This window comes from Natrix helvetica (assembly GCF_964273705.1).
Source record: "Natrix helvetica genome assembly, chromosome: Z".
Lineage (NCBI taxonomy): Eukaryota > Metazoa > Chordata > Lepidosauria > Squamata > Natricidae > Natrix > Natrix helvetica.
Window position 1 is genome coordinate 121,355,677 of NC_138554.1, and position 14,449 is coordinate 121,370,125.

General features: G+C 41.6%; 1 long non-coding RNA gene across 1 annotated transcript in view; it reads right to left on the minus strand.

Moving 5' to 3' along the window:
• The window catches only part of LOC309381322, a 37,333-nt gene that overhangs the window by 4,498 nt on the left and 18,386 nt on the right, over positions 1 to 14,449 (minus strand). The window contains exons 2-3 of the long non-coding RNA XR_014173537.1: positions 13,033 to 13,092; positions 4,095 to 4,236 (exon numbers count right to left, since the gene is read on the minus strand). This is a non-coding gene — a long non-coding RNA (uncharacterized lncRNA). The remainder of the gene's footprint in view (positions 1 to 4,094; positions 4,237 to 13,032; positions 13,093 to 14,449) is intronic.

The following is a 14,449-nucleotide window of genomic DNA, read 5'->3' on the forward strand; positions in this document are numbered from 1 at the left end:
TCCCCCCTCATCTCAGCCATCCCCTCCTCCAAAAGATCCAGTCTCTGTGAGTTATTAATCGCCCGGTCTTGATTCTCTCTAAGCTGCTCATTCATCTCCTTTAGTTGGTTTTTTAAAACTTCCTGCCCCTTTAAGAGTTGTTGGAACATCTGCTGAAAGTCCACCTCAGAAGGCTTGGGCTGGAGCAATGAAGTTAAAGTCGGTTGTCCACTGGGGCTGGATGCTGAAGATGTTGGGGCGGAGACAGCAAATTCCAGCTTCCCCGGGGATAGTCTTTTGGGTGGCATTGTAATAAGCAAAGAGATAACAATGTCAGTACAGAGAGGAAACAATTAGGGAGGAAAACCGCCAAGTGAGGTTACAAGGCAGGGAGTCCAAGCAGATAGGAACCTTTTCTGGATTCAGCTCCTGGCAATAAAGCAGTAAAGTCCTTTGTTCCAAGCAGAGTAAAATGTAGCAAGAGATTTATCTGAGTGTCACGGAGACAAAAACAAGATGCCTGAAGCTTCTATGGGTGGAGTCAAGTTTCAGTGTCTATGAGGACGACAGAAGTGTGCCATCTTGCCCTGCCAGCTCTGGGATCAGAAGGCAAAGACCAAAAGTTTTCAAAGTTTTCAGATCATCACCTCATTTACACAATTGCAGTCCAGAAATCTGCCTTTGCTATGAGCGTGATTTCGTTGCATGGCTCCCCCACCTCCTCCTCCTCTGGGGGCAGAGAGCAAAACCGTTTAAAGCCGCTTGTCCAAGGGGGGAGGAAATCCCCCTCCCTCCAATCACACTTCTCCAAATCAAGTTGAAAGTTAATTCTAAAGAGCTGGCAATTTTTTTTCCTTCAGTCGAACAAGGGAATGTGGGGAAGTTTCCACCTCACTGCACAACAGCTGCATCCTTCAAATCTTGCTTTCTTCCAGCTGCCTCATCGCGAAGATGCCGCAGCGCCTCCCCTCTTGCCTCCCGGTACCTAGGGCGATGCGGGGAGCCCCCGGCTGCCGCCGACACAGGGGTTCCCCCGCTACGCCGCCCCCTTGGCAGGAGCCCCTCCAGGGCATCCTGTGCCCCCCGGATCAGTGGGGAGCCCACCAGGAGTGCGCGGGGCGAGCAAAGCTTGCCCGTCGCGATCCGCAGCCAGAACCAGAAGTCACTTAACAACTGTTGTGGCTTGTTTAATAACCAAAAATTCATAAAATCAGATGTAACTCACTTAACAACTGCCTTCATTGACACCAGAAATTCTCATTCCAATTATGGTTGCAAGTTAAGGATTATGTGTACTCTACATGAATTCCAAATGTTTACATGCGTTTTTGAGCTGTAAACTACATCACAATCATCATGCATATCATGAAGTACCGTGTTTCCCCGAAAATAAGACAGGATCTTATTTTCTTTTTACCCACAAAATATGGTTTGGGCCTTATTATGAGGGGAGGGTTTATTGTTTTGGGGTGCCGGGTGGCTGTTCTCTTGCGAGTGGGCTCCCAAAGAGCTGGGCACAGCCTTATAGGAGAATGGCTGTGTTGCGCTATCGCAGCAGTGCAACACAGCAGCCATGAAGCGACCACACTCACGAGCAGCCACCCAGCAAACCGCCTTTCCAGCTGGGCACAGCGCCATTCACTGACCTAGGGGTATCGCCAAGCCGCATGAGCACCTGTTCACCGCCGGCCGGCTCTCACAGCTTGGCGCCTTCGAAATACCAGTGAATTGAGCTCTGCACGGCTGAAAAGGGTGGTTGCACGAGCGGCTGCTCCACTCTCGCCTGCACACCTTCCAGCCTCACGATGCCCTGGCCCAGCTCTTTCATGCAGCATGGCTTTTGTGGCGGCTTCCAAACCAAATCTTTTGGCAGTGGCCGCTCTGGGGGAATGCTCTATGGTTGTACGCTCTGCCGGCAGCTGGCCCACAACCATAGAGCATATGCCCAGAGTGGCCATTGCTGAAAGACTCAGTTTGGAAGCTGCCGCAAAAGCCATGCAGTGGGGGCGGAGGCAGCGGAGGTGCCCTAGCTCTGCAGAGAGAGCTGGGCCAGGGCATTGTGAGGCTGGGAGGCACTCGGGCGAGAGCGGAACAGCCACTCGCGCAACCCCCTCTCCAGCTGTGCAGAGTGCCATTCACTGGCATTTCAAAGGTGCCAAGTCGCGGGAGCCAGGCAGCGGCGAACAGGCACTCACATGGCTTGGCAATACCCCTAGGTCACTGAGTGGCGCTATGCCCGGCTGGAAAGGGGATTTGCCGGGTGGCTGCTCATGAGCGTGGTCACTTCATGGCTGCTGTGTTGTGCTGCTGCGACAGCACAACACAGCCATTCACCCATGGGGCTGTGCTCTTTGGGAGCACGCTCGCAAGAGAACAGCCACCTGGCAACCCCCCTCTTCAGCTGGGCACAGCGCGGCTCACCAACCAAGCAGTATCCCAAACGCGCCAAGCAACGCTATCACCTTTGCCTCCCCCCCGTTCCCGTGGCTTGGCACCTTCGGGATACCGCTAAGTTGGTGAGCGGCGCTCTGCCTGGATGGAAGTGGGGGGAAGGGCTTATATTTTTGTCCACCAGAAAAATGTGGCATGGCCTTATAATCAGACGGTAAATCAGAATGAAATTGGAATATTTATGCAGTATTCTAGTGCGCCACTACAGTTGTTAAGTCATTCATGTAGTTGTTACGCGAATTCAGCTTTCCCCATCGATATAAAACCTTCCCAAATACATTCTAAAATGTATTTCGCTGTATTTCGCTTTCTTTTTTGCATTATCCATATATTTGTGTTTGAATAAAGTCTATTTAATATGGATTCACCAGAGTTAAAGGCCATCACCGAGAAGACTATGCTGAGAAGATTCTTTCATCTTTTAAACTTCCTAAGTAGAATGAAATGTAAGTAGACTTATGCCTATTGCTTTTCAAAAATCTGGAAACCTTGGAAAAGAAAACATTTTTGTTGCAGCACTATATAAATAATATGAAGGCATTTGATTCATCCTCTTTTATGAAGCAATTGTAAAGCAATGTTGGTTCAAATTGCACTATATAGCAGAGGGAGATGTTTATTGCCATTCACAGCAGGTTATCTTTGTAAAATAGATGTAAATGTCCTCTTTGAATTAATATGAATACTTGAGTGTATTAAAAGAGCTGATAATACATAATATAAAATGGTAATGAGCACCCTCTTTCCACCACACTGGAAAGATTATGCTGACTATGTCTTGGAGGAGAATGAAATATTAAGGCAGAATTTTAAAAGGATAACATTTTCTTTAAAGATCAAATGGACATATCTCATGAATATGAAATAGAAAACCTGCTTTGATTAAAAAGTACATAAACTCAGGAATACACTTACAACTGCAAGTAACTTGCTCAAACCAAATGACATTAAACCTGTACCTGACTGAATTGAATTGAACTGAACTTTATTGATGAAGTGGGATTAAAAACACAATGAATTTGTCTCTGATATAGAAGCACTCAGTGTATATGCAAAGCAGCAGAATCATCATCATTATCATCATCATCCCAATAAAAGGGTAGAATAAAGAAAATAAGGACAAATAATAATACTATAGGCCTATGATGACGAACCTATGGCACGTGTGCCGGAAATGGCACATGGAGCCATCTCTCCAGGCATGTGAGCCATCGCCCACTGCATTTCCAGGTTCTGACATGCCAGCTGGTCTTCACACATGCGGGGGCGCCAGAAACCAGAAGAGCAGCTACCCGGTGTGCTGGGAAGATGGTATTTTAGTTTCTGGCACGTTCATGCGCACCGGCCACCTGGTCTTCCAGTTTCTGGCATGCGTGCGTGCATGAAGACCAGCTGACCAGTGTCCATGCACATGCACACCGGGCAGCTGCTCTTCTGGTTTCTGGCACACCCACACCCACACTCGCGTTTTGGCAATCAGTGCCGAAAAAGTTCCCCAACAGTGCTATAGACACACTACATGGATAAAAATACATGGATATTAGACAGCACTGTAATGCAAAACCAATGCTTACACTGTATACTCCATCTTTGATTACAGTAATTCAGCTTAAAAGATCCAGCATACACATACAACCCTTTAAATATTTGAGGAATTTACTTACTATTTGAAGGATTTCTCTATGAACATAAAGATGTCATTATACACAATCAGACCATTGGTTCATTTAATTACAAGTCCATCTTAATAGGAATACTCAAGTGGTCTTTCCGTCCACATTAATCTACCATTTAGATTCAGAAGCTCTGTCAAGAAAAATAAATAACAAAGTAACTCTATACATGAACTTTTTAGAACAAATATAAACAAGTCATTTTATTTATCAACACATTTATGCTAGAACAAATAGATTTTAACAAAGCAAATCATGAAAAAAATGTCATCCCCTTATTGGCAATGTAGTCTCATGACTAAGAATTACATATATTATTATACCTATAACTTCTACTCAAGGTATAGAACTTAGTCTCAAGCACAATAAGAAATAATATTTCAAGATGTATGATTTCTGTTCTTGTGTGGTTGTTTTGTATTGGCCATTGGCCATCTTACTTCAATAAACCGTTCCATTCCAGAAAATGTAAAAAAGCCAGAGATGCTGGGGGCTACTCCTGGAGGATGGCATATGGATCAGAGTTTTAATTAGCATGTAGTGCTTGCATTGTTTAATTTACCTGCTCTATTAATGAGATGCCCTATTAATGCCCTATTTAATGGTGAAATTCGGACTTATTAATATGAATTTAGCTCAAATAATTTTTTCTTGGCTACATTTCCAATATTTAAATTTATCAACCCATCAAGAGATGGCATCTGGGTCTTTAAGATATGGTATCTGGCTAAAAGAATACAATATTGCATGGATAAATCTGCAAGATTTTCAGCAATTGTTTATTAATGGTGTTTTTGTCTGGGATTTTCTTTTTCAAAAAAGTAATGAGAAATTTTTAGCAATGTAGACAATTTCAAGTTTTCTATTATAATCTTAAAGGATTTCCTTCTTTTTATTTTAATTACTTTTGTAGTTAGATTCCCAATATTCTTGTATATATGTACACTTTTTCTTTTTAGTTTTATATAATAAAATAATTTTAAAATATTCTCCACATTGATTTAGAACAGATTGGTATACAGAGCTTTAGGGTTCTAGATTCCCACCAAGTATGGCCTTCAGAAAGTCTCCAAAAGTTGTTGCCAAACTATTTTTAAATAAAATAATTGTATTATAATTTACTTTAGTTCTAATTTAAATTAAACTTACTATAGTTATTGTTCTGCTTTTGGCTCGATCCACTTGTTGAAATGTGATTGCTGGCATATTATTGAAAAGAGTGACCAATCACCTTAAAAAGCCATTGTGTATCCCTCTGTTAGATTTATTACAACAGCCATGTGGAATGTCAGTTTTAACATCCACCATTCAAACCCATCCATATGCAGTGAGGCTAAAACTGCTTGCTAAGACTTCTAAGATACATTGCTGGCAAATGCAACTTTAAAGGAGACATGAAATGCCTTTGTCCAATTTAACAGCATAAATTTATCAGCTAAGGTGTCATTTCATATGTAATCTTAAGCATATCTCCCAAAGACCATCAACAATTACAAAGTTGTAGTTTTAATGTAATAAGAAAATAACATTAAATACATTAGTGGATTTTTTAAAATTACAATTATGTTTAAATGTAAATGAAATCAACTTTAATTCTGTTATTGCTCCAAGCAATAGTTTTGTAGTATGGCTGATGCCTTGAAAAATCTGCATATTAATATCCGAGAGATTCTTCCAGGTAAGTTGTACTAAACATTGAAAATATGAATGATCTGATCATTCTATAAAGTACCTTTCTATAGTTATCTGTATGAGTATAGCATGGCAAAGCCAAATGTATCTGCTATCATCATTGTAAATAGTAATCCTTTTAATACTTTCCTAAACTATGACTGGATAGAAGGGGGGTGAGTCAGAGAGACAAAGAGACTGAGGTGGGGGCCTGCACACCTAATGCCGTGCGAATCATATATCTATAAACCAAAATAGCAATAATACATTCTGGATTAGTGCGCTTGAGATTGTGATTTTATTTTATTTCAAAATGACCGGCTTAGTTCAATGTAATAGCTGTTTTGCACCTGTCTTTCGCAGTACTCTTTTCAAATTTGGATACTGTCCCCTTTGTAAACAAATTACTAGTCTACATAGACAGATTACCTATCTAGAATCTCTAATCTGTGCTCTCCAAGCAGAAACTAGGTGTCTACTTCAGCCATTCCACTCTATGGAGATGCCATGCTATCAGCCCCCTCTGCCACAAAAATCTTGCAGGAGAAGAGCAGTCTGGACAACCGTGGGATCTGGCAGGTTGAGAGCTGTGAACCATAAACACAAAGCTTTTGTTGTGACACAGCATAACAGATATAGCGTCCTTGCTGACCTTAATGGGGACACTAAAGAGACAGGTCAAGGTAGTTGTGATAATGATAACTCAAATAAGCAGGGGATCATGGTCCAAAATGAAGAACTTTCTTCGGTAAGGCGAAATGGGGAAACAGGTATTTTTTTTATTTTATTTCTTAGATTTTTAGACCGCCCCTCTCCCAAAAAGGGACTCGGGGCGGTGTACAGTCAATAATAAAAACATTCACAATAATTAAATACGTTTAAACTGCATTTAAGATACATTGGAGGAGGAAATAGACTGTGCTAAGAAATAAATAATACTAATCTTAAAACATCATAAATAAAACCCCAACCCTAAAATAAAATAAATCCCTGGGAGGTACAACTAAGAAAGTGCCAGGCCAGCTGATTGAAACAGGTGAGTCTTTAACTTTTGCCGGAAGGAACGGAGGTCGGTGGTAGTTCGAATGTCTGGGGGGAGGTCATTCCAGAGGGTTGGGCCCATCACAGAGAAGGATCTACTCCTAGGTGTCGCCCGCTGGCATTGACCAGCAGACGGCACCAGGAGGAGCCCCTCTCTGTGTGAGCGAATAGGTCGCAGGGACGTGTGTGGTAGGATGCGATCCTGCAGGTAACTAGGTCCACTGCCATGGAGCGCTTTAAAGATGGTAATCAATACCTTGAAACGCACCCGAAAGGCCACAGGTAGCCAGTGCAGCTCGCGCAGGAGAGGTGTTACGTGGGAGTAACGTGTACGTCCCATAATAGCCCGCGCGGCTGCGTTCTGAACTAGCTGCAGTCTCCGGATGCGTCCCAAGGGAAGCCCCATGTAGAGAGCATTGCAGTAGTCCAGGCGAGACGTCACCAGCGCATGAGTGACCGTGCGCAGGGCACTCCGGTCCAGTAGGGGGCGCAATTGGCGCACCAGGCGAACCTGGTGGAACGCCCCCCTTGCCACGGCTGCCACATGGTCCTCCATTGACAGCCGGGCATCAAGGAGGACGCCCAAATTGCGCGCCCGCTCCACAGGGGACAATTGTTCGCCCCCTATGGCCAGCGATGGAGTCAGCTGGCTGAACCGAGGTGCCGGTAACCACAGCCACTCGGTCTTGGAGGGGTTGAGTTTGAGTCTGTTGTCCCCCATCCAGACCCCGACGGCTTCCAAACACCGGGACATCACTTCGACAGCCTCGTTGGGGTGGTTTGGGGTTGAAATATACAGCTGAGTATCATCAGCGTAAAGATGGTACTCAACCCCAAAACCACGGATGATCTCACCCAGCGGCTTCACATATGCGTTGAACAGGAGAGGCGAGAGGACCGACCCCTGTGGCACCCCACAAGTGAGTGGCCTCAGGGACGATCTCTGCCCCCCTGTCAACACACATTGCTTCCGGTCGGAGAGGTAGGAGCCGAACCACCGCAAAACGGTGCCTCCGACTCCCATCCCCTCCAACCGGCGCAATAGGATACCATGGTCGATGGTATCAAAAGCCGCCGAGAGGTCTAATAGGACCAGGATAGAGGAGCAACCCCTATCTCTGGCCCTCCAGAGATCATCAACCACACATCAGTCGCAGGTATCACACATCAGTCGCAGAAGAAGATCAAGATATGTAAAAAGACAAGTCACCTTCTGGTTTGTGATTCAATCGTAAGGGATGTAAATTTAGGAGAGGATATGGAGGTTTTAAAAGAGGTCAAGTGTCTGCCAGGTGCTACTGCCAGCAGAGACAAGAGGCGTATTCTTAAGATAGTCAAGAATGTAAGTAAGGACTATGACGTTGATGCTATTATACATCTTGGCACGAATGATCTGTCCCAGAATGATGTACTTTCTGTGCAGAATGATTTCCAGAACTTGGGGTATGAACTTAATAGTATAGGTTGTAGGCTTATCTTTTCAGAGGTTTTACCAGTATATAAGGAACAAAAAGGGAAGAGCCAGCATGTAGCAGAGTTTAATGTGTGGCTAAAGAAGTGGTGTAAAAGGGAAGGCTTTGGTTTTATTAGTCATGATGCCTGTAGCTGGTCCAATGAAAAACTGTACAAAAGAGATGGGTTGCACCCATCCAAGAAAGGGACTGAGTTACTTGGCATTAAATTCACATATTTTCTTGATAAACATTTAAACTGAAGAGCAGGGACAGAGAATTAATAGATACAGAACACTTCTGTCCCCAGCAAACTAAAATTCATAGGGTTATCAGTGCATGTAACACAGATGTTTGTGTGGGTAAGATTATCACTCCTGCTGTCAAGCAAAACCAAGCATTTAATAGTGATTGCCATATCATGTGCATGAATCACACAAGTGGCAAGAAAATAGGGGCAGTCAGGCGTAACACAGGTTATGTAGACAGTAAACACAAGGTCAATCAAAATGGACTCAAATGTCTATATACCAATGCACAGAGTATGAGGAATAAACAGGGCGAATTAGAAATTCAAGTAAAAGAGGGGAGATATGATATTATTGCCATTACAGAAACTTGGTGGGATGAAACCGACAAATGGAACATACAGCTAGAAGGATTTAAATTATTTAAAAGAAATAGACCAAATAAAAGAGGAGGTGGAGTTGCATTATATACAAGAAATAACTACTTCTCTACAGAAATAGAGCACAATGATGAGAACTATCTTGAATGCATTTGGGTCAATATTAAAGGTTGGGGGGGAAATGACATTGCCATAGGTCTATACTACAGGCCACCCAACCAAGCAGAGGAAGTAGATGAACTTTTTGCTAGTCAGCTAACTAAGGTATGTAGGAAGCACACCACAATAGTAATGGGAGATTTTAACTACCCTGACATCAACTGGGAAACAAACTCTGCACCAAGTGGAAGATCCAACAGGTTCCTAACAAACCTAGCAGACAACTTTGTTTTCCAAAAAGTAGAGAAGGGAACAAGGGCATCAGCCATATTGGACTTAATTCTCACTAAGAGAGGAAATGATAGAAGGTGTTGAAACCACAGGCACCCTGGGGGCAAGTGACCATGCAATATTGGAATTCAACATTATGCAAACACAAGTAGTAGAACAAAGTAAAACTAGAGTCTTGGACTTTAAGAAAGCTAATTTCAATAAACTTAGAGAGAGCTTTGGAAAAATTCCATGGATGAGAATCCTCAAGGGGAAAACAACTCAAGAAGCTTGGGAAATTTTGAAAAATGAGATTACAAAAGCCCAATCTAGCACAATACCAATGAAGAAGAAAAATAACAGCTCCCAAAAGAAACCAGCATGGCTGCATAAAGAACTCTTTGACAAACTGAAAGACAAAAAAGTATAAAAAGTGGAAAGAAGGGGACATAACAAAGGCAGAATATCAGCAAATAGCCCGAGCCTGTAAAGATGAAGTGAGGAAAGCTAAGGCTCACAATGAAGAAAGGCTTGCCACAAAAGTAAAAATTAACAAAAAAAGCTTCTTCCAACATGTTAAAAACAAGAAAAAGGTTAAGGAAACAATTGGTCCATTGCTAGGAGAAAGTGGCAAGAAGGTGACAAGCAACAGGGAGAAGGCAGAACTATTTAACTCATGTTTTGCATCTGTCTTTACACAAAGGGATAAAACAGTCCAACCTGTCAAAAACAGCACCACAAAAATCAGATTAGGAACACAAATTGAAATAGGGAAGAAAATGATGAGCACCTGTCTACCTTAGACGAGTTCAAATCACCAGGACCGGATGGATTACACCCCAGGGTTCTGAAGGAACTAGCAGACGAGATCTCAGAACCACTGAATTATATCTTTCAGAGATCCTGGAACACCGGGGAGCTACCAGAGGACTGGAAAAGAGCTGATGTGGTTCCCATCTTCAAAAAAGGGAAAAAAAATAGATCCAGGAAACCACAGACCTATCAGCCTGACTTCAATACCAGGAAAGATTCTGGAAAAAATAATCAAGCAACGTATTTGCGAACACCTAGAAGCAAACAAAGCAATAGCCAAAAGCCAACATGGGTTTGTCAAAAACAGATCATGCCAGACTAATTTTATTGCATTCTTTGATAATGTGACAAAATTAGTGGACCAGAGGAATGCCGTCGATATAGTTTACTTGGACTTCAGTAAGGCATTTGATAAGGTAGACCATAACCTACTATAGATAAAGTAGAAGAATGTGGGTTGGACAGCATCACCACCAGATGGATTCGTAACTGGCTGACCAACCGCACTCAACGTGTAGTCCTCAATGGAACTGCATCTACATGGAGGGAAGTATGCAGTGGAGTACCCCAAGGCTCTGTTTTAGGCCCAGTACTCTTCAACATCTTCATCAATGATTTGGATGAGGGAATAAATGGGGAACTCATCAAATCTGCAGATGACACCAAGCTGGCAGGAATAGCCAACACTCCAGAAGATAGGCTAAAGATACAGAAGGATCTTGACAAACTTGAACATTGGGCACTATCTAATAAAATGAAATTCAATGGTGAAGAGTAAGGTTCTACATTAGGCAATAAAAACGGAATGCACAGGTACAGTGTAGATGGTACCTTGCTCAGTAGTTGTAACTGTGAAAGGGATCTTGGAGTCCTAGTGGACAACCATTTAAATATGAGCCAGCAGTGTGCAGCAGCTGCCAAAAAAGCCAACACAGTTCTAGGCTGCATAAATAGAGGGATAGAATCAAGATCACGTGAAGTGTTAATACCACTTTATAATGCCTTGGGAAGGCCACACTTGGAATACTGCATTCAGTTTTGGTCATCATGATGTAGAAAAGATGTGGAGACTCTGGAGAGAGTGCAGAGAAGAGCAACAAAGATGATTAGGGGACTGGAGACTAAAACATATGAAGAATGGTTGCAGGAACTGGGTATGTTTAGTTTAAGAGAAAGAAGGACTGGGGGAGACATGATAGCATGTTCCAATATCTCAGTGGTTGCCACAAAGAAGAGGGAGTCAAACTATTCTCCAAGGCACCTGAGGGTAGAACAAGAAGCAATGGGTAGAAACTAATCAAGGAGAGAAGCAACTTGGAACTGAGGAGAAACTTCCTGAGAGTTAGAACAATTAATCAATGGAACAGCTTGCATCCAGAAGTTGTGAATGCCCCAACACTGGAAGTCTTTAAGAAGATGTTGGATAGCCATTTGTCTGAAACGGTATAGGGTTTCCTGCCTAGGCAGTGGGTTGGACTAGAAGACCTCCAAGGTCCCTTCCAACTCTACTATTGTATTGTATTGAAGTTTTAAACCAAACTTGTAGCTTTATATTTACAGTCCCTCCAAAAGGTCAAGTCAAGATCACTGTCTCTGGTTAGCTGGTGTACTACTAAATGTATTTTGATTTCAATTCTTCTTAAATTATATACCTGCAAATGAAATATAGATTATTGACATTTTTGTTGTTTTGGTTTCCTTAACACACAGGAAGTCTTTATCAATTTTTCCGCTTTTATTTTCACCCAGTTCATCACACAAAACATCTGCATAAATAAAGATCTAAACATCTGCTTTATTGAAATGGTCTCTGGGGCAGATGTTTCTTTCCTTATGTTCATGTCACTAAGCATGAATACATTATTTGAACAGATGAAAGTAGTACGAAAGTGTTGCATCCCACGGTGAAATGCCTCCAACTGCTTCCTATGAACATACATAAATGCTATTTGCACCTGCATTTATGTTAATAACAAGAAAGGCAGCAGGGGTTTCCACAGAGTGTGAGTTGATGCTATGAAATACACTCATTTGGTTAATTGAAGTTGAACTTCTGTCTCCTAAAGCCTGCTACAGACAAATATGATTTTTCAGGTCCCTCTCTAAATTGCTTTTTGAACAACTAATAAAAACAAATTGTAATGTTTTATCCAGCAATCAAGAGATCCCAAATGGTTTCAAATTTTATTTCTAAAAGTCTATATTAATATTATTACATATATGTATATTAATTGCATGTTGTATTGATGGCACTTTACACTTATTTTACACTTTTTTTACAAAACAGGTTTATTAAAATGATACTGATCCTTTTCTCCAGGGTTCTTGACTTCATATGAGGCTTGTTTCCTACATTCATTCTTAGAACTAGTATCTCAGAACAGTTTGATAAGTTGTGCCAGGTTTTATACTGAGCTGAAAAAGGGAAGAGCATCTTGGCTCTCCAAGAAAAATGAAGGGTATTGAAAAACATATTTAAAAATCACCAATAATACAATATTTAACTCTCAGCTATTTTCACTGGCAACAGATAGAAATATGAGTGACCAGTTGAAGCAAAAAGATCTACAACCACATCTCTCTGTCAACCATGAACCAAATTTTAAATACAGAAAATAATACCGTAGTACCTTTGAGACACTGGAAAGATAATTTACCTGAAGGGATAACGTAAAAATGAACCAGCCAAAGCTCAATGCAAAAGCTTTGATTCAAAAACTAACATAGAATAATGGTGTCCTGCTTGAGCAGGGGATTGGACTAGAAGACCTCCAAGGTCCCTTCAAGTTCTGTTCTTATTATTAGTTTTTTTTTCATCAAGCTGGAGGGAGGTACTGAATGTGGTACTTACTTATCCCATTTCTGTCATATTGAACTTCAACTGTGTATAGATTTGTTTCACATTCATATTTTATCCTTATATAACATTAGCCACTGTAGCACTATTTTCTCTAACCTGGTCCTCTCTAGGGATATTAAGACTTTGACACCTAGATCTCAGATGCATCCCCAACATCTAGGGAGGACAGGGAGAATCAGATTAGGAAAGCTGTAGCAGCAATTTGAGGTTCCTGTAACTATTTCACAGAATATATTGTCTTGAGTAAATTAACTTACCTTCAATTAACCATCTTATTTATTTATTATATATAGTTATTGGCCCATAGCCATTTGGAAAACTGCAGTTTAGATTGCAAAACACTTTTCAAATTAGAAAGGTTTTTTAAAAAACACATGTTCAGTAACTGTAAACAGTACTTGCATGATACGTTATATATTAAAATATAGTTTGCAATATTTACTAAAGGGCAACATTTTATCTAGAATCTTTGTTTTTTCTTTAGTTTTAGATTTTCAAATACTTATTCTGATTAAAACTTAATGCATATTTCACTGTTACGAGAAATAAATTTCCTAATTCATGGGTGTCAAATTCACCATGTCATGTTGCCATCACATGACGTTTTGCTATGTTTTCCCATTTGCGGAACTGGGGTGGGCGTAGCCTGTCTGTGACTGGTGCGGGCCACCTGTATGACACGCCTGTCCTAAATCATACCTCCCTCTCAATATTGTGTCCATTAGTTTAGTTGATCTATTCTATTACTGGCATGTATTGCAAATTTCCCTAAGCCTATCAACTGTAGAGGAAACAACTTCAAAGAATTTTTCATCCACATTTGCTTAGTCTTAAGTGATGTAACTGCAGTATACTTTTTCAGGTTTAATTATGTAGATTGGAATACTTTTTTCATAATAAAATATCAATTGGCAAACTAAAGAAAGCTGTCAATGCAAATGGATTTAAAGCACACTGTTTCACTCAAAACCATGATCAGCAATACTATCTACAAATATAGTGTTAACATTATGAGGCCATTTTTTTTCCTACATAACATTTCATGTTGCTCTTTATGTTTCCTCATTTTGGTAATTTTCTAAAGTTGTATAAGGGGTCCCCTGGTCCCATTTTGGCCAGCAAAGTGCTGCAAGAGGCACTGCATGGGAGTCCATCCTGTCTCCCTCCTGGCCAGCCCGCAGAGAACTACAATGCTGATTTGGCCCTCAAAGAAAACCAGTTAGACACCCCTGCTCCAGAATGACCATTGGCTTACCTGAAGGGTCCTTTTCTGGGTGCTGTGAAGGAGAGTCCAAGCATGGGTTAAATACAACCAATCTGCCTAGGACTGAATTGAAACTTTAAGCCACTCCTCTAGTGCCGACTAATCTTCAGATTTTCTTCAATGAAGGTGTGGACAATGTGCGCTGAGAAGTTCAGGAACAAAGTCAATAAGTATCCATAAGTTCTGCAGAACCATATGACAACTGGCGAAGCAGACCCCAGGGCAGGGTTGGACTCTCCTTCACAGCAC